The sequence below is a fragment of the Emydura macquarii genome, unplaced genomic scaffold (assembly GCF_026122565.2).
Source record: "Emydura macquarii macquarii isolate MOO-44397 ecotype Brisbane River unplaced genomic scaffold, CSIRO-AGI_Emac_v2 contig_3019, whole genome shotgun sequence".
NCBI lineage: Eukaryota > Metazoa > Chordata > Testudines > Chelidae > Emydura > Emydura macquarii.
Genome location: NW_027133156.1, coordinates 4399143 through 4417840, shown reverse-complemented (window position 1 = coordinate 4417840; position 18698 = coordinate 4399143). Strand labels below are relative to the sequence as shown.

Here is an 18698-nt window from a genome sequence, read left to right as displayed (position 1 = left end):
CCAAAGGACCAGTCATTTACCCCAGGTCAATCTGCACCCTAGATCTCAAACCAAAGAAAATGCTTGAAGCCAATCCTATAGTAAACTAAGGATTTATGACTAGGAAAAAGAAATTAGTTACTTCCAAGGTTAAAAGTAGGTTACATTCATAAACAAAAGAGTTAATCTAAAATTCAAAATGATAATAAAAACTGCTCTAATAAGCAAATGTTATAGGTCTAGTAGGGCCAGCCCAAGCTAAACAGTTTGGGACTCATTGTTTATGCTTAGAACTCCTCACCCTTCAGTGTTCAAGCAGCATAGGAATAATAAGTATCCCTTAATAGGCATTTGTATTACCTTCCCCTAGCATTCAAGCTGTGATGGAATGAGGGCTTGGACACCTGCTCACTTCAGAGCTGTGGGGGAAGCAATCAACAAAGTCTTTGTTCTGCAGTGGCTCATTTGGATTCAGTAGTCCTCCCTGATGGGCAGGAGATACCTTCTGTAGGAATCCAACATTTTGCATTAGGGGAAGATTTTTTCCTGTTTGAGTTACAGAGTTTCAGAACAAACATTTTACACTTATAGAATAAACACTGAAATATTGCAGTATCACATGGGATATAGAGGTTATACATGAGATTAATGCCTGGCAATTTGCAAGCATTTCATATCAATGTGTATAGTATTTACTGTGTGACTTGGCTGGAGGTCCAAGCCACTGGACACCCAGCAAGTGAAGTCAACAGCCTACAGGGGGCACCAGGAGCAGGAAAAGGACTGCCGTACCATATGCAGCAGCAGGAGGCACTCAAGAGGTGGGCCTTACGATATCTCAAAATCTTTAGTGTGTTTATCCTCACAACACCCTGGTGAGGTAAAGAAGTGTTATTATCTCCCTTTTAAAGATGGAGAACTGAAGCACAAAGAAACTAAATGACTTGCCCAAGATCACACAGGAAGCCTTTGACAGAAGAGTGAATTCAACTTGAGTCTCCTGAGCCCCAGGCCTGACTCCTAGCCACTGGATCCTCCTTTCTCTATTGTAATAACGCTGTTGTAAGGGACACATTGTTCACGTACAGAGATAACCAAAGCCCACTGACATTAATGGAAAGACTCCCATGGACTGTACTAGGCTCTAGTTCCAAGTGCATCCTAATGCTTGCTTCAAATAGGGGGCCACTCTTGGAGTGTGGATTTCAAACAGCACAGTTCATTCTGTGGCATCAGAAACTGTTTCAGCCCACACTGAACTGAAGCAATTAATAAAAAAGCTTTGAAATATATAAGATGCACTTGAAAGAATCAAAGCAATAGTACATAGTTGCATCACCAAAGAAGACTTCCTCCCTTTCTGTATCTTGCTGCCTATTATCATGGAGACATTCAATGACTGTTTGATGTTCTGTAAAGTTTCTCCACCTGTTTGGAGGAGAGGAATGGGAGGAATGCCCGCCTTGTAAGCCAAACACCTGCTCATGTCTGTCTACTCATTTAAAATATTGTCTCACTCGATATTGTTTTCTCTTTCAAAGAAAATGTCTACTTCACATACATTGTTCAACCTTTAGAATTTTTTTAAGGTTGTCTTTGCCCATTCTACATCTTTCGTGTTTTGGTATCCTGCACACTGTAACTTGTTTATTCTAGTTATTTCAACATCTTATATTTTTACTCTATTTAAAAATATATATATTTTAACATAACCCTCAGATTATTTTTGTAGGCTAAATCAGTATTCCTGCCAAATTTTCTACCTAATTCTCTGTAATGTCATAAATAGCATATCATTTTGAAAACACATATTTATTTGAAATTATCCACAGCAGATTTAATCAAGAGAAATGTCCCAATATTCTCTCAGATGCTTTCATGCACCCTTTTTCTCCTTCTGAGCCAAAATATCCAGAATTTCCTTTCCTTTCCTTTCCTAAACTGATCTGTAAAGTTATTGTTCCCCTATCTTATTTCAGATCTTTCCTCAAACCTTGTTTCTGCTGGAATGTCTACAGTAGGCTGACCAACTAAAATAAATAAGTTGGGGGTGGAGTGTGCGTGTGAATCTGTTATAATCAATTTATATTACATATTTATGAATAGATATTTACATTAAAATATAATACATTAAAATAATAAAATAAAAATAATATAATATATAAAATTATATATATATTGATATTATCCCTCTCTCCCACCCTTCCTATGTTACCTAACATGGGTCTATGGGGAGAAAAAGAATTGTTGAATTAACAGGATGAGTGACTATCACACTGACCTCTACACATGATGTAACCTGATTCACTGATTAAAACAGTGTTTTAATTATACTTGGTCAGAAATTTTTCAGCTGATCATTTTTCTAGCAAAAAATGCCAGCTTTTCAAAAGCTAAATGTTTCCCAGGAATTTTGAAAGAAATTGAAGAAAAAATTAGTAAAGTTGAAACATTCCAATCTGGAATGGAACACTGATTTTCCTTTTCAAAATGACTGTTTCATTTTTTATATCTTAAAATAGAACATGAAATTTTAAAATGTCAGAATCAGAATGTGTGCAGTGCTATAGCTCTGTTGGTGCAAGGATATTAGAGACAAGGTGGGTGAGGTAATATCTTTTATAAGACCAACTTCTGTTGGTCAGAGAGACAAGCTTTTGATCTTACACTCTCTCTCAGAAGCTACTCAAAAGCTTGTCTCTCTCACCAACAGAAGTTGGTCTAATAAAAGGTATTATCTCACCCACCTTGTTTCTCTAAAATCAGAATGGAATGTTTCAGTTTTATTGAAATAAAATATTCCAATCAATCTGAAATGCAATTGTTTTCAGAATTTCAGTTCATAGGAAACTTCAAATTTTTTTTCTCTGTTCTGCCATTCTAGAACAGAATTTCAAAATCACAAACCACCAAAATGTTTCTGCATAGTGATGGTTTTGACTCCATGGTGTACAAACTGTCACTTTGTCTTTTGTACAGCACCTCGCACAATATGGATCTGAATCTGGCTAGGCCTTTGGGTCATATTGCAGTACAAATAAATAAAAAAGCAACAGAAAGCATGTAGTGTATTTGTGTACTGAGCAACTTGTTTGTTTTGAAAGTATGGCATGTATGCTTCTCCCCTCACTATCATTGGTTGTAAACCAAGATGCCAAAGACACTCTGAGGGAATTAATATTGATTTAAAACAGTTTAACTGGGAATGCTGAATGCATATTTTCACTAAAACACATTTCTTTGGGTCTGTAACTAATACAAGTTTCACTCTGATTTTTTAAAATTCTTTGTGTTATATCCTTACACCCATTTTTAAACAGCAGGGTTGATGCCAATTTTACACCAGTATAATTGCATTGACTTCAGAGAAATTACTTCTGACTTACACCAGTGCAATCAGAATCAAAATCAGGCCATATATATTTGTAACCTAAAACTAAAGTCATGGGGGGGAGTGAGGGGAATCACCTGGTTTTGTTATAAGGACAAGACTAAGATGAGGTTCATGAAAGATTCATAAGCCTTTAAACAAACTAGGACCCAGTTTTAATCCAGTTTGTGCCAGTTTATGGTTACTTATTGAAATCATGACAAATTATGTGGCTTTTGAGGTGAAACCAGGTTAAATTTACAGTTCGGAGTAAATCTCACTTTGAGATTCCTGAAGTTCTTTGAATATTATAGAAAAAGTCTCTGGAGACTATGAACAATGTGGATCAAACATGAAGAAAGTGCTTTCGTGAATGCCAGTGACATGCAACCACTGAGACTCATACCGTTCTACCAGAACACAAGAGCAGTGAAACCGCTTGGCTCACATATTTACTTTTGAGGCTATGCTTAGTTAGAAATGTGGGGAAACTTCCCTCAGCTTCCAGTACAAATGGAATATTATACAGTAAATGACAACTATAAAAGTTTCTATTGAGTTCATTCAGGGTAGAATCTTTTTAAACTTCCTATTAGACATCAACCAAATCTTTAACTGTGCTAAGGTGCATGCTCTGTTAAAAGATCTTGTATGTCCCTTTGCTCTCAGGTATTTTGGGGAAACTGAGTTGCAGAGCTAGGAAAGCAATTAGCTCTACAAATACAAATTACAATTTTCAGCACAGAAATATGCAACATACTGCTTTAATAGAATATAATTAAAACCTTATACAACTGTGATGACCAACGAGGAGGAGGTGTTAGGTGAGTGATGTCATGCAGTAGATGGTGCCTCTTTAAAAAAAGTTGCTGATGGGATATAAAGACTTGTACTGTGGCACACAAGCTGATGGGCTTCAACAAAACCGGAAAAAAGCATTTGTGAAACAGCAGGTTTGAAGAGTTAAATGTTGCCTGGGTGGTCTGCTGATAGGAGATTTATTGGGGGTTGTTGCAAATAAAAAGGAATGCAAAGGAACCAGGAAGAATAGAGAGCATAAAACTTAAATTTAAAAGACTGATTGCCAAAGACAGAGAAGGCAGAAAAAATAAATTTAAAAATTGATTCCAATTGCATTAGAGAACTGAAGAGAAAGAGATCAGCATAGCCTGGAGAACAGCTATTACACTGTTTGCAACTAACACCTTATCTTCCATAGATGTTTTTTTTATAAGGCCAGAAGGGACTGTTATGATTATCTAGTCTGACCTCTGGAATAACACTGGCCATAGAACTTCACCTAATAATTCCTGTAAGAAGCCCATAACTTGCGGTTGAACTAGAGTATATTTTTAAAGCTATATTTACACTACAGGGTAGGCATGAGATTCCCTGCTTGCAAACACATCTTGCACTGGCTGTCATTGAACTACAGCAAGTATAAATAGCAGTGTAGCTGCAGTAGTATGAGAAGCAGCAGAGGTACTAGCTGAGCCATGCTGAGCACAAACCTGCTTGGAACTGCTGGGTATCTATTTGGTATGACTCAGCCGTACTTCTGCTGCCACTATCCATGCTACTGTAGCTACACTGTTATTGAGCTTGCACAGGTATGTGCACATGAGCAAGGGAATTTACCTCTAGCTGGTAATTTAAACTTAACCTAAGACAGACATCCAATCTTCATTTAAAGATTTCAAATAATGGAGAAACTATCGCTTGCTTTGGTTAGCTGTTCTAGTGGTTGATTACCCTCACTGTTAAAAATGTGCACCTTATTTCCAGTTTGAACTTGTCTAACTTCAAGTTCTTGACATTGGAACTTGTTATGCCTTTGTCTACTAAATTAAAGAGGCCTCTACTATCAGAAATATCTTCCCCCTTGTAGGTTCTTATCTCCAGCACACCTAAAAGATCTCATCAGGCCACTGAGAAAAAGTAGTGATGTCCTGTTAACATTTTAAAAAGTGAATTCCACAAAAACTTCCCCCCTAACCTGTAAAAAAGCCCCATGTGGCGGGACCATTTAGTGCAACCAAATCTGTTCTGAAAGGGAATATACTATGGACTGGAATACTTTTATGAATCTGTGAGATTAGAACCTCTGGCGGGGATAGTTTAGCACTGCTTAGAGAAGGAATGATCCATTAAAAGCAGTAGGAGTTTTAACACAAGGCCCTTGCTGGAGTGAAAAAATCTTGCAATTTTAGGGTCTCTCTACAATTTTTGCTGTGTTCTCAATATGAAAATTCTAAGATTTCATTTACAAAATAAAAGGTTCTGTGTCTTCCATTGTAAAAATACAACTGTCAAAATATTAACCTAGTTTTTAAAAAATCTGTCTGAAGCCAAACACTAGCAGCACCAAATAGGGGGAATTATTCCATCTTCAATACCTTGAAAACCCAAGAGATATTTTAAAATGCTATAATTATTTATTAAACATAGGATTTTGTTTCCAGTAAAGATACTAAATGAAAACAAAACAGAAGTCCTACTTCAATACAATCCTTAAAGTTGCAAAGTCAAGCAATACAAAAGTCCAGGTTCCAAAAGACAAGTTAAGTGAGTTAACCTGTGTTGAACATATGTCGGATTCTTTACTTCTGTTTTTCTATTTACATGAATAGATATTACTGCTTATTTTATAGAATGTATACTATAAAATATCTAGGATGTGCAACATGCCAGAACCTTAACTTTACTATATCCTGACTTCTTATGACTTTATTTAATTGTATTTCTTACTGAAGAGCAAGATGTATGTATACATGTATGATACTTATAACTGTATTTGAAGTTCCTACAACATGGAACTCACCCAAAGTCCACTGAAGGACGTAGGAAGCTCTCCATAGAATTCAAAGGCACATGGATTGGATGGAAGGGCTTGTATTGAATTTAATATCAGATGAAGTTCATGTATAAAATCCTGACTCTGCAATGAGCTCCCTGTGGGTGGGGAATTTATTGCAGTTTGGAGTCTAAATTGTAGCTGAGATTTCTTTCCCTCCCCATACAATATAAGAAACACTTTCAATTTGCTAAAACATTCATGTGTGAGTTTCCTGACACCACCATCATAATAAAGAAGAAAGAATCAGCCGGGTTACATCCTTTCAGTTAGAGGGAATGGAAGCCTGTGTACCCACTTTATTATCTAATGACAGCTGCTGTAAAACCTAATTTCTTTAAACTCTTTTTTTTTTTTTTTTTTGCTTAAAGTGGTATAATTTTTGCTGTAGACAACCACTTCTCTAATAACTTCCCTCCCTTTATCTATCATATTTTGTATTATACTAGGTATTTTGATTCCCTTCTTACTGAAAGTTCTGCAAGTTTCCTCTGTGCTTTCAAGACAACTTTTCTTTTGCACTGACATCTCTCAATCACTTCCACTCCTTCCATTCATTCTGCCAAGGCTTTTGCTCTTTTGTGGTTCAGTAAAAAGATGTCATTCTTCTCTGGTTCAATTTAAAAAAAAATCATTTTCCCATATCACAGCTTTCTGAAACACACTTCTTGCTGCTGTCCCCCAGATCCTATTCTTCTTGCATTTCTGATGTAGCCAACATTAAATATCACCACCTTTTAAGTGATTTGAAATGGACCTGATTAAGTAGTATAATGGATGATTATAGGCAGTTTACCAGTAAGAAACTACTTTGTGTTCTGTTGGGTCTATTTTTAACATTTGCTTTCAAAGACTGAGCTATCCCCTATGATGTCAAGGTTTTTTCTTGTTTTGTAACTGTTCTTATTTCCTAAAATGTAATACACGGAAAAATGTACTTATCCATCCATCACCAATTAAATGTGTTATGGTAGTTCTAACCCTTGCTAAAGTTAGCCCACATTTTCATATATATGGATACTTTGCATTTATGGTAGCATATATTTTTTAAAAGTCAGCATTTCTAAAAGCCACAGTATCACAGCACTGAACATCACAGTTTTTCTTAATTGTTGCAAGTCTTGGTAAATGCTGTTTTTGTAACGCAGTTACACAACATCATTACTGCGAAACCCAACCATTAAAAAAAAAAAAAAAAAAAAAAAAAAAAAAGTCAGACCCCAAAATATCATAACATTGAAGTTAAATCATAAGATTTTTAGAAAATAATAAACTTTAAGGTTCCTTTGTGTTTGACTTCTGGGTTTTGAACTTTAGGATTCAATTTTTTCATACTTCTATTCAGAACCATGAGGGCTAGAAACCAGAGCTAGTGGTGGGTGGGGAAACAGTTCCTCCAATCTTTCTTCTGTTGAAAAATGGCTTTTAATCAAATGTAGAAAAAACTGAAATATTTCAGATTTGGGATTTTCATATTTTTGATTGAAACTCCCCAAAAACTGAAAAATAAACTTTGATGTAAATGAAAAATATTTCTCTTCTGTAGAAATTTTTTCTGGAGGAAGACTATTTCCCATTAATTTTCTCTACTAGAAATACTTTCTTTTAAATGAAAGATTTCCACATGATCCATGACTCCAGGTGCTGGGGCTTTAAGAAGAACATCAAACATTTTAATACAACAAAACTGCAAGAGATGGCATCCCCACTAGATTGTGCCTTTTGTCTAGGGCTCTAAAAGAACTTTACAAAACTGAATTAAGCTTCTCAATATCCTTGGGCCTCAGGTAGCCTCATATTTCGGATTGGAAAATTGAAGCGTAGATAGGTTGTGTTTTACTAAAAGTCACACAGCAGATCAGTGGCAAAACTGGAAAATGAGTCTGAGGTTTTGGCTCCCAGTCCCTTTCTCTAATCACTGGACACACTCCCACTCTTAGTAGTAATTATATTCAACATAAACACAAATAAAGCTGATGTAGATGTAAATTGTTTTGTCTCTTTATGGAAGTTATATCCTTTACTTTTACTGTGCTCTCTTTATCCTCAAGATTTTTTTTCCTAGTTAGTTTCCTGTAAATTAGACTTGCAGTTTCACACAGATCAACCTCTTATTTTATCTTAACATACTTTAAAAAAAAATCCTGATAATCCTTACTATCATTTCTTATTTTTTCTCAAATCAATCATGAACACAAATCTGTTTATTGGCCTTTACCAAGTTATATTCGTATGTTAAAAAACTGCTCTTTTGGTATCTAGATCAAATGCTGCCCAGGAATAATTCTCTGCAAGTCACGATGATTTCAATGAGGCTACACATGCATGTCTCATGGTAGAATTTGTCCCCATATTTATAATGCTTTGCACACCATTGAAGCAAAGCTTAGATATCTGTGCTTATACCTTCCTCTTGTTTTCTTTTTTTCTTTTTAAATGAGAACTACATTATAGCCACCCTGCAGTCCTCTAAGACTTTCTCTCTGTGAGCTAGCAAAAACCTCTGCCAATGGCATTTCCATTTCTCTTGCTACTTTCTAGATCATTTTTGGAAACAGTTCATTTGGGCTCAGCATGTTGTCATCATTTCTGTTAATCCTACTTTCTAACTATCTACTATGGCATGATCACAAAACCCTTTTTAAAAATTTCTATTTGTCCATCAGGAGCTCTCCCAGATTTGATTTTCATTTTCCCTTGGGATTACAGAGAGAGAGAATTAGTTCAGGCTCCTAGGAATATCAAATGCAACTATTACTAACTTAACATGTTTTTGTGCTGCTGAGTCCAGAACTGGTTTCTTTGGCTATCCAAGAAAGTCTTTTATACAGTATAAGATGCCCCTAGGTTACTTTATCTTATTTAAAATGCTTTAGTAGGAGACTTTAGCAGTCAGTAGCAGATTTATACCCTAAAGAATCTATAAGTTTCGTGCTCTGTATTTTCTCAGAAGATGAAAATTCACCAAGGATCTTTGATATTACCAAGAGATCGGCTCCTAAAATTACAGTACAATTATTTGAGATAAGGCAACTAGGAGGTCCAAAAAAAGGATCATAATCCATATGTTATAACATCCATATATCATTGTCACTGAGAGAAAAACACAAGAGGCTAAATCCAGCCATACTGTAACTGAGTTCATTCGGTCTTTTGAGTTCAATAGATTTGCAGCTACTTGCTCAAGTTGATTTTTGACTGTTTGTTTTAAAGGGGAATGCTATTTTATAAAATGCCTTACAAAGTACAACTTGTATAATTTAAATATATTTTATACATTCTTGGAGGGGCTTTTTCTCTCTGGGAATCTGGAAGTCAAGTCAGTCTCCAGGCTTTCTACAGAAGCAGCTCACACAAGCATCTTTTCAGGTTGGTGGCCAGCTGTGGACTCTCTCCTTTCTTTCTTATGGTACTTCCTGCTTTCTCCCTACTCCAGCGAATTTCAGAAAGAGCAAAGTCCTTTCTTAAAGGGGAAATACACTGCACCCTGTGATCATTAAAATATTCCCAATTCTTCTACAAATTAGAATTTCCAACCTTCCCCACAACTGGCTGATAAATGTGGTGTTGGAGTCAAACAGGAAGCATTAGTGGAGATATTGCTTTTGGCTACTAATTCTTGATGTCAATAACTCTCGATATTTTCTTGGTCCTTTATCTACTGGTTTATTGATGGCTGGTATAGGTGTCTATTCCCACCATGGATGGATTCCAAGACTATAACTGTTTCTCCCCTTTTGTATTGTTCATGATAGGACTCATCTCTTGATGAATAATACAATAGTGACAATACTCAGGGCATCTGTGTTAATTTTAGAAGTCCCTCTTACTCTATTTTGTTAAACCTGAAGAATTTATAAGAATGGAGCCCCTTAGGGGTTCCCCTGTATGTTTTTTCTTTTTAAATTTTCTCCCCCCAGTTTCATTGTTTCATATTTCTAAGGCTAATATTTTTACAGACTATTGGCTTAGAACAGACAGGGTGGGGAGATGAGAGTTTGCTGATAGAAGTCACACACAAAATGTATGACAGATTAAAACCTGCCAGAATCCTTAATTTGTGGTGGAGATAGCTTGTGGTATTCCTGTGACAGGAAATAAATTATTCAATGTTGTTAGAGCGAGGAAAGCGCACACAAACAAAAATCCAACATACACATACTTTAGTGGTGGTTGTGATTACTATATTAAAATTTTAATTTAATTTCTTTTATTTATTGAGGTGTAATTAGTGAACAATTGAGTTTTAGGTGCTTGTTCTTCATTCTAACTACATCACTCTATTAGTTTTTGATACATATGTGTTGTGTATTCTATGTTCTTACCTTATAAAGTCCTATCTGCATTTGTATTATGTGTACTTTTTGTTGATGAGCCTTAAGGAAAAGTGTGGAAATGCCAACTACACACTGAGACTTATTATAGAGGAAAAATATCAAAGATTAAAAAAAATGAAACCCTTGAAAATGTCAAAGACTATATATGCACTGCATCAAAAATAGTCAGAGGGCAAGCAGATTATCTATTATTTTAAATTATATAAATGAATCTACATTATATTGATCGGTTAACTACACCAGTCTGATTCACTTACACCATTTTAAATTAAGGGGAATACTGATAAAGTAAATGGATTTACACATCTCAGTGGCCTAAGAAAATAATCAGGTCCATGGTTTCCATGCAGGGTGAGTTGTGCGACTTTGATTCTTATGGCTACTATTAACATAGCAAAATCTGCTTCACTGTGGAAACACTGGCCCACTTCTGAAGTACAGTCAAGCTGTCTAGCAGGGCAACAAAGCTGTCTATGTGCTACTTTTTGCTCTCTAGTCCAAGATCTGCAGAACCCCAGAGCATTGTTAGGGCTGTTCTAAATTGACAGCTGGTACTGCCTTCCAAAAGGAATGTTATACTCTTAGGGTATCACCCAAATGTAGAGATACTCCAACTCTTTCTCCAGGCATACCCTATCCCACAGCCCATCTGTGCCAGGGGGAGATTGGCATAAAGCCAACTACACTGGTACCACCCTTGCTGAAGGAATACTCAGCTGCCTAGTTAGGGCAGTTTTACAACTCCTGTATGATAACAGACCAGTGCAAAAGGGCAGGGGAGGGTGGTGAACTGAGCCAATCGTTTTCTATTGTCTTCATATATTTATATCTTCAAGCCAGACTCAATTTCTCTCTAATGTCTAGAAGTTCTTTGTTGTAAATCCAACTTATCTTCAACTAATTAACCTTGATTCAAGGAAAATGATCAAGTTCTCTTTGATTCTTTAATGTTGAAATTGGCTGACTCTCCCCCCCACCCGTAGTACTGGGATGAAATTTTCTTCCTGGGATGTTTTAATCCATGCTCTCTCATTTTCACAGCTGAGTTTTTTATTTGTAGTGTATATGACAATTTGGTGTTTCTCTAATACATCTGTGACTGCTCATCGTCAGCAAGACAAAAGGAAATTAATGGGGTGTATAAAAAAAGTGAATGTTAAACATGACATAAGAGTACATTCAGAATGCAGCTCCTCTTTTCTGGGACCACTTTGCAGCTCTCAAAGATTTGAACCCACAATTGTGAGAAGCTGCAGCTCTAACTCCCCCAGAAGCCTTTCTGTCAGTCCTCCTCCCCTCAACTCTAAGCAAAAATCAAGGGGAAGCAAAATCCCCAACTCCCCTCGTGACACTCTACAGAGGGTTGGGTGGGTTTGGAAAGTAACGATTATACTCCTGCACAATTCTATACTGGGGGCATGTATGATAGCCACCATCATGGCTGACATCATCTTATGAACTGGAGACCTCCAAAGCCAAAAACACAAGTCTCTACAGCTTGAATCAAAGAGTCAGGCTGTGTAGCTACTGCCTGTAAGAGATTCGTATCTGTGTAGACTAGGCATAGTGATGGATAGGTAATACACACTGACTAGTGGATTGCATACACATTTGCTTCCTCCCAGAGCATTTTGTGAATCTAGTCCTCCTTTGTTGTGTCAAAATGCACAAAGTCAATATGACGAATTTAGAATAAGAAGGAAACAAAATGTTTTGTTTTAACCCAACTTTGATTAATTGAAAATTTAAAAAATGTTTTCAGTTTGACCTGAAAAGAAACACTTTTTCAATGTTTGGAAAGGGCCAGCGAACTGAAAAATTCATTGTTTGATCATTCTATAGCAGACAGTCTCTGTTCTAAACAGGCATGACAGACCACCTGTGGAAGGGGAAACAATGGCACAGAAAGATGATATGACTTGCCTACGTTCACACAATCGAGGTCAGCAGCAGAGCAAGGAATAGGATCCAGGTAATTCTTAATCCTAGGGATGAGTGCTCTTTTCCTTAAACCAAACTGCCTTTCCTAGCTAATGCCATTTCTGCATCCTGAATAATCTAAAGTAATCTCCCACTCCTTGCCCCCCAGGTAAGTGCTACTCTCTAAATGTTTCCTAGTGGTCATGAGAGTTAGAATGTGGCAGTTATCTGTAAAGCAGGAACAACAGAGTGAGGCAGCAAGTGTGCCATACAGAACAATTAACAAGACTTGAAATAGTGCCCACAAAAAACCCTATGAATCAGCCACTTGCTCTTGTTTGGAATAAGAACACTAGAGAGCTCATACCTTAACTGATGTGTGTTTAATGTCAGTCCTATGAAACCTCTCATTATATTTATGGATGATCTGTATTAATATCTTCCTTTTTGATCATCCTGCTGAAAAAGGATAATCCATGGATCTGTGAAGTTGTGTGCAGAAGACTAATGATGATCCAAAGTAAGTTAAGAGGGTCATGCTTAAATCACCACAGCAATGGAGCCAATGGTCAAATGGTCAATCATATGTCAGTCAAAGCACTTTTGGAAACGTTTTTGTCTGAAAGGACTGTCCTGACCAGCCCATCTGCAAACAGTTGTGCCATCAGAAAAAAACAAAATACACAGCACCATGTTTAAAAGATTTTTTTGTGGGGGGGAGAGGGGAGGGGAGGAGAGAGTGAAATCACTGCACTAGTAGTAGCATCAGTATTGAATGTCATTAATCCTCAGTTTTCTGAAACCTCAAATCATTTTCTTAAAAAATAATGCCAATATGGGGTAGTGCTTAGTTCCTTAAGCTATGCAGTCACCTGCAGCATGATCAGCGTTCAGCTTAGATTTATTTGAATGACCTTCAGTATGAAGCCAAAGTGTAGCATCAAACATTTCTCACATGAAGCATGTACAATCAGCAGAAACTTTACCTACTCTAATACATCCAAAACAAAAAAATGAGTTCTAATGTGGGAATAATTTGCAGAAACAACTATGAAAGGAGAGTGCAGTTTGGTAGCATACAACCCGTTTCAGAATTTGGACTGGAATTTATCCCCAGATAGGGCTAATGCATTAAACTGATGCAAATTAATGGGACCAGGCTAGGAATCACATGGAAAAAACTAAGGAAATGATGATGACCTGCATGGTAAAATTCATTGCCAGGTACTCCAAGATATTCTATGTGAATAAAGTTTCCATCTAATTAAACCACATCCATTACCTCCTTCCTTTTTTCTAGCTTGTCCAGACAATGAATTTAGGCATTTAGGTACTCTATATTCTTCATATAGAAGTGACTATGCTAATCCCCATGATGATGCTTTGTGTGTGTCCAGTGTAAACTCTTCGTTTTAGAAGCCTAAACAGAATCAGACTGATTTGAGTGATTCTGGAGCAAATGAGAAGCAATGTGTCTTCTCTCAAACCAGCTTGATTCTTGAGTGCCATTAACATATTGGGTTAAATCCACTGCTGTAGTAAATGAGCACAGCTGGATTGATTTTAATGGATCTTCACCAGCTTACACCAACAAAGAATTTGTCCTGTGTCTCCATGATTATAATCAAAGGAAAGGAATTACATATACAGATGACACATTTGACAAAGGAAACCTCACTCATATTTGCTTCCTTAAGTAACTTTCAATGTAATGTAATTTTGACAGCAGGTGGAACATCTGCCAGTTTCAGATTTTAATTTATGAATACATTTTTTTCTTAATCCCCTTAAAACCTGATTCTATAATCCTTAAGCAAACACAAATTGTCATTGACGTAACTGGGACTTTTGCTTGCACAAGAACTACACAATGAGGCCCTGAATTTCTGCATCTACAATTCACCTGCTAATAAGTCTCCTGAAGTTAAGATTTTGCAGAAATAAGTGGACCCAACTATAAAAACTTGTTTCTGATGAATGGTGCCTACTTAAAAGAGATTCACTATTGTAACACTTCTGCTGTCATATTCATTTTTATAAGCTTGGTGCTTTTCTTTAATATTTCCCAACTTTGCACTAAGGACTGAGCATTACTTGAAAAGAAACTTTTGTTCTCAATGAGTTTCTTAGCTTCATGTCACGGCTTAAGAGGGATGAAACATGTGGGACAGGTAAAGACCTTTCTGACATTTTACAGAACATGAACTCCTACATATTTAGGTCTCTTTGATTTTCTTCAAAAATTTTCATTGGCTAACCCATCAGTGTCCTTACTCCTCAAGATCCCATTCATGTTACCTTTTTTCCCCTGACTTTGCAGCAAACATTAATGATCATCCATTATTTGAATTTAGTGTTGTGCAATGGGTTGTAAGGGTAGGAAGTCACACACTCTCTGTAACTTTCTCTGTTGACCCAATTGACAAAAGTTTTACTGTTGAGTCTGACATAAAAGACAATGAAGGTTTTGCACACTATGTTCTAGTTTCCATTTCAGTGCTGTGGGGTTTTTTTTTTTTTTTTTTTGGGGGGGTGCTTTATTTATTTATTTATTTTTACAAATTCCTAATAAAAACCTATTCCCAGGTTTGAACTGGCATACAAATGTTGCAACTGTGTGTCTTTTATGTTTTTCATTTTTTCTATAAGTGCTGAATTCAGTTTAGTTAGTCCTACAAGAAAAAAAAAAAACCCGCAGTAGCTTCAAACTCTTTTTAATATTTTTTTTAGTTCCCCCCTAATTTTGATGGCCTTCTGTGGACATGTATATCTAATCTTTAACCCATAAGTGCCATTGAAAGAAAACAAAATAAATATAAAACTGTAGTGACACTGGAGTTTCAAAACAACTTTAGGGCATAAGCAATAACTTCTTTTCATAGGGTTTTCTAAGACACATACTGCACCTGCATGCTACAGAATGCAGATTAAAAACAAACAATAACTTTATTTAGAAATATACAACTGTTCAGTATAATTATAATCTGAGACTAGAGTTTTTGGTGAAAATATTTTAAATAAAGCTACCCACATCGCAGCAATCCAGAATTTTTCAGGACCTCATTCAAGTCTGCACCTACAGTTGCCCTATATTTCAATTCCATTGTGTAGGGCTTTATTTTGCATGACATCTATAAAATTCAATGAATATGAACACGTGCTAAGCCTCCTCCCATCTTCCCACTATGATACCCAAACAAATACCTTTGAAAATGTCAGGAGAAAATGGTCTAAATTTAGACAAAATAACTATCTGCGTAATGATACATTTATGTACATATCATCACCCATTCACATATCAGGATCTGCTATGATCTACTGTGTTTGTAATCCATGGTTCAAACTCTAAATATACATTGACATGATCAGCTGAAATAACTCTATTATGGTCCATCTTACCAATGAGTCATGAACTATAGAAAGACTCTCTCATATATTTATGATTTTTGTATGTTTCTTTAAATAGAACATTGTAAATAATATTATACAAACAAAATAATGGAAACACACACAAAAAGATGCTACGTAAGTAACACAAATGTGATTTAAACCATAGAAACGAAGAAATTCAAATATTAATCTTTGTTCTTAACATGTTCTTTTTGGTTCCAGCTTTGCAAATTCTGTCAGGTCATTGGTCTGAGACAACTGAAAAACCTTATCACAACAAAGTAAATCCTAAAGATGGAGTGAAAGCCTTAATTAGGAATTCACAAGCTTTTATGAGTTTAAATCTGATCATTTCTGATACTGTAATATACATATTCAGTGTTAATTATTAGAAAACTAGCAACATCTGTGTAAGCTTAGTATCAGTGACCTGTAAATATCTCTGCTCTAGAACAGTTATCTTTAAAAAGTCACATTTTAATCTACCATGCCATTGGCAATAGACAAAACAATGACCTGAAACTGACCATCATGTAAATTGGATATTGTGGTACAATACTGCTAACAGTTAAGTTCCTTTTTTCTTAACACAGGATAAATATTACCAAACAGCCGAGACATTGACTTTGCCAGGGGCATTGGATTCTGCAACAGCAATTGATGGTGTACCTTGCATATGTCAGCTTCAGATCTAATAAATCAATGAAAAACTGAGAACTGCAGAACCCCAACACGACACACAGCCTGCAGTACATTGATATAATCACTTCAGCTCCACATTAACTGGAAGAATGACATAACAGAGAGAACAGCTCACCCTCCAATTTATTCTGCTGGGTCATTTACAAAATGCAATAGAAAAGAATCATACCTTTGCAATTAATAACCCCTTATCTATGCAAGGAAAAGAGCATGGCAAACAAGAGGATCCTTGACACTTAAAAGGGGCTAGCTTAAGTTGTTTACTGTAATGTATAGTTTGATTTTAATTTGTTCTTATCAATGGAATATATGTTGAACTAATTTACATTTATTATATACAGATTTACTTATCGTTAGGGCTGAATTTTTAGCAGCTCTTGTAGGAGTTAAGACAATTCAAGGAAAAATATTATGCTATGTATTATTCAGCCCAAATAAAATCCATAGTCCCATGATTACATCTGAAAAATTAAAAAAAAAAACAACAACAGATGATTTCTAATCAAGTTTTTAATTCTTTTGCATCCACCAGGGTGCAAATAATCCAGAAATTTTCAGAGCAAGGTGAGCTCTATACAGTATTTTATATAATGCAGTTAGTCATCTTTTCTCCAAGATTTACTCAGACAAGTCATTGATTTTTGCACACTTGTCCTTGATCAAATTTAGTTGACGTATGGATTATGCAAACATATTCCAGCATGATCTCCTCATGAAAAAATTACTCTGATTTTTGCTCTGAGAGTATGATATGTCCCTAATTTAATGTCTGTGCAGTGAATGGTCACCTAAAACACATGGCATTGTTTCTGATAACTGTTTGGATGACAGCCAAACCAAAGCTTTCAGAATGATCACCTTTCTGCATATAAATTTGCATGAATAGTGGCAATACAATCTTCCCACTAATATTTTTTTTGAAAAACTTCATACAAACTTTCATATGAAGTGAATAAAATGGGTCACAAATACTGCCAAAGAAAATGTACCATTTTTATTCAAGTGAATGTTCATAAATTCTCTACTTAGGATCTGTCAGAATAAACAGAGGTCAAGCTAGTACATTCAAGGCCTGATCTATAGTTCAGTGTGTCAATAAGAATCTTTCCATCAACTGCAAAGAGCTTTAGATCAACCCTCAGCCAGGTCAGTCTTTAATATCTTGCAAAAAAAAAATTAAGAACATATTTAGAGGGTAAAACCTAGTTGTGACAGTCTGTATCCCTATGCTCACCCTTTTTACAAAACTATACTGTATTTTATACAAGGTATGCCTTGTGAGGTATCATATGAAAATTCATAATTTGCTGATCATTATTGTCCTGGTAAAGTATGTGTGGCAACACTGTATGTAAAGTTATAAGATTCTATTGTATAACATTACTGAAACATGTTCTATGTTTAGAAAAGCAGGTACAAATAATTTCCTCAAAGACAAAAGGCAAACTGAGGCTTCGGCCAGGTTTCAACAAAAATCAAATGGACTATCACCTGATTAAGTGGCTGGAGAAAGAGTATGAATGAGAATTTTACATGTTGGCAAAGAAACGGATGGAAGTTCCCATCTCCCCAGACCCGGTGCCTCCTGATTCTCAGCTGGAGATAATTCTTGCACAAGAGAAACAACCATAAAAGGAGAGAGCAAATTCACTAAACAACACCTCCCTTTCTCTCTGTTGATGGCGTCAACACCTGAAGAACAAAGAAATTAACGCTGAATTTTGGAAGGGATCCTGGCTGAAAGGAATCCAGCCAGACTGTTGTAAGCATGTTGTGAGAGAAACCTTTTTGCTTTAAATTCACTTAGCTTGTTACATTAAGTATTAGTTTGTTTTAGCTTTTATTTATTTGTAACCAATTCTGACTTTTTCGCCTCATTAGTTATAATCATTTAAAATCTGTAGTTAATAAAGTTATTTTATCTAAACCAGTGTGTGTTTGAATTGAAGTGTTTGGAACTTCATTTGAGATAAGATCTGTGTGTATCCTATTCTATTATTGAAATAATGGACTTTGTATGAGCTTCCATTGTCCAGGAGAGTACTGGGCAATACAAGATACACATTTCTGGGGACAAGTCTGGGACTTGAAATGGGTGGGTGGCATTCTTACAGCATTCTATAGCATTTTTACAGTATAACGGGGG

The 18698-nt window shown here is 36.0% G+C and overlaps 1 long non-coding RNA gene across 1 annotated transcript in view; it reads left to right on the top strand.

The window, feature by feature from the left end:
• LOC137141187 (uncharacterized) overlaps nt 1-18473 on the top strand; it is a 64568-nt gene extending 46095 nt beyond the window's left edge. The window contains exons 2-3 of the long non-coding RNA XR_010916563.1: nt 12406-12512; nt 16444-18473. This is a non-coding gene — a long non-coding RNA (uncharacterized lncRNA). The remainder of the gene's footprint in view (nt 1-12405; nt 12513-16443) is intronic.
• Nucleotides 18474-18698: the final 225 nt, after the last annotated feature.